Raw genomic sequence first — 3,182 nt, forward strand, 5'->3', positions numbered from 1 at the left:
GCATAAGTCCCTGATACTGTATCTTCAGTGCTCATATGTCATGGTAAATGATTCATTAAAAATGCATAGACAGATTGATCTTAGAATACGGAAAAAAGATCCGGAGTTTAAGGTGAAAGGAAAATAGAAATGAAGAGCCAAAAGGTAGAAAAGGGAAACAACCCCAAAATTCACATAAGAAAGGCAACCAAAAAGACATTTAAGAAGAAAGAAGAGACAGCAACTCTGTTGACATTTAATATTTCTACTTTGGGATAAAACTCATCCTTTTACTAACAATAAAAGCAAAAGCCTAGAGAAAGCGCAAAGCCCTTAAAGTATTTTGCATGAAGTACCTCGCAAAAATGGTAGGCAATTTCTTCTAAGGTCTGGGAATATTTGCACCAAACTATCTAATTTTATTTTTAAAAATATAACTAAATGGGAGCAAATCCTTAATACAGACAGAGCTCTATTGATATTGTGCTTATAATGATATAACTGAACCAATCGTAAGATGCTGCCATCAAAGCAACAAAAATTTTTTATTGGCCACATACCAAAAATGAGTATGCTTGTGCCTCCTCTTATTTATTTCTTTTGGTCTGCTACATTAGGTGGCTCTGCAAAGGATACAAGGCTTACATTCAGTGCTTGGGAGGGCTGAAAACAGACTGATTCCTATAATAATGCTTCTGGACTAGTCTGAAACTGTGAGTGGGCTCCCTTATCCTAATTACCAACAGTCATTCTAACTCATATACCGTTTGCGCTGTCCCATTAGGCCTCAAAACCAGAAAGAAAAAGAGAGAAAGATATGCTTCATTCATGACTCCTATGGACCTGATAAACATGTGATTCCCAAGACCAACCTGATAAGAAAGATCCCTGTTTTGGTAATATTTACTGGATGGGCAGAAGGCATTACGCTGCCGAAGTGATTCTGCAAACAAAAAAACAGCCTTACTTTAGAATAATAAGCTACTTGAGAAAGAGAAACTTTCTTACTATGACATTCATGCAAATGGTGTTTTATAGATGACAAACATTTATTCTATTTTATAGTAAAAATTATTGGTGAAATATGGATATGGATTGTAATCTACATTCTGTGAGTAAAAAAGGTATTTAAAATCAAATACTTGCAACAGAAAACATATACACACACATACAATAGCAATATTTTTAGCTATAATTTCCTGCTCATGTGGCAACATGATGCGCATTCTGAAGAAGCTGAGCCAAGTGAAAATACAACCTGCAGAACAGGTCACGTTTAAATATTCTGCTATTGAAGAATATTAAAAACTACAGATTAAGAAGGAGTGTTGTAACACTTACATTAATTAATGCTTGTAAATCATTCTGAAACACTTGGATAAAGGCATAAAAAGTGTTGCCACATGTCTTGATGCTTCTACATGTGCACAATTCCATACATCTTGTTTTCTTTTGGAGTTTTCAAAGCAAATTATCATCAGTGAATGACTGTAGTTTTGGTAAGTGTCTGAACAGGGCAGAGAAACACCCAAATCCTGATTAAGGTCTCTAACAGATACTTCAATATAAACACGAGGTCTAAAATATCTACATTTCTTCATGTCTGAATCCAAGTACCGATGGTGGCTCAACAGGTCCAGCTACTGAAAGCCCATGTTGATCAGTGAATTAGTACAATTCAGACTGCTTGGCAGTCTTACTCAGCTTTGACTTGGTTGCACATTAGCATATGTGAAAATATCTTATACATAATATTCCTTCCAATCTGGTATTTCTATCACCTAAAAACTTAGACCATGCCATCAGCAGCCTGAAAAGTAAAGCATCTGAAATTACTCAATACACCTCTATAGTTTGTGAACAATTTATCCGTTTTCAGGGAACTTGGTACCTTTTGCTTCCCTAAGCACAGGTATCTACAAAATACAAAAATCATAGGACAGCATTAAGGCCCTTATGCTTTCCTGCATCCTTCTTCAGGTCTAGAAGAAAGGTGTCTTCCTCTGCGCTTGGAGGCAGGTAACATATTGTATGGTATCCATTCCAAAAAAGTAGAGACTCTGAACAAACTCATGAAGAAGAACAGCTGTCCTTGCAGTGGATGGATGATTTACTGCAGAAATGTTTTATCTAGAGTGACACAAACCACCACCAAGGTCCCCATATGTATCCTCTCCAAAAGATGAGAACGCTGGAAGTTACTCATTCTTCCCGCTTTCTCCCTCCCCTGTTCCAAGCTGAGCACACATGCCGCTCCGTACCCACGTCCTGCGGCACAGACCATTTGTTCTGCTTTTGCACCGCAAGTAAAACAACGTACTGTTGTGCCCATCTCGGGAACTTCTAAAGGCTGTCCTGCTACACATAAATAATGCAAGCCGCTAGGCTGTGGTGGCCAAAGGACAAACAATGATAGGAAACAGAAGTGTGTTGTGATTCAGACCGAGATTAAGAAAGCTGCCGGAGTCAGGAAGCGCGGCAACCACACGAGGAGAACACCCAGTTCTTCTGGGGGAACCAGTGCAAACATCATAGAAATATACTATATATAAAATATATATATATATATATATAATTAATATGCTGCATAGGTATAACCACCTGTTAATGCACTATCTGGGCATGGCAGCATCTGAAAGCAGGACTATGCAACACACGCTGGATTTTGTGGCGACAGGGATTAGCTTTAGGTCCCTGAGGAATAAGCCTGTCATAGGGAACACCACGTGCCATCCTTCCTACTAAAGCTCCCTGCTAGAAACCAGAAGTAGTGTCACTGCTGGCTGGGGGAGTGAGGAAAAGCGCCCTAAACGCTGCCAGAAAGCTGGGAAAACAGCGTTTGACACCAGCGCCTGCAACTCTCGCTTTGACACCACGTCTCAAATGTATTTTTTTTGCGGTGTTTTTCTCTTCCAGCCCTCCCTCCTCAGCAGACCGCTAGCTGCCACTAGGAAAAGGCTGTGGTGACAGAGAAAAGCTCCCAAACGCCAGGCACAAGCCCGGGAAAGGTGAATTAATAACAAAGGGAGGGGGGCAGGGGGAGGCGCGGCCCGCCCCTCACACCTGCCGGCCGGCCGGCCGGCCCCGCGGCGGCGCCAGCACACGCACCCCCCCTCCAGCATTACCGAGGCGAGAGGCGACAGAAGCCAGCCCCCGCTCTGCGAACCGGCCAGCAACCCTCCTGGGGCGGCGGGCGCGCGCGG

This window comes from Apteryx rowi, unplaced genomic scaffold, assembly GCF_003343035.1.
Source record: "Apteryx rowi isolate R43461 unplaced genomic scaffold, aptRow1 scaffold_8, whole genome shotgun sequence".
NCBI lineage: Eukaryota > Metazoa > Chordata > Aves > Apterygiformes > Apterygidae > Apteryx > Apteryx rowi.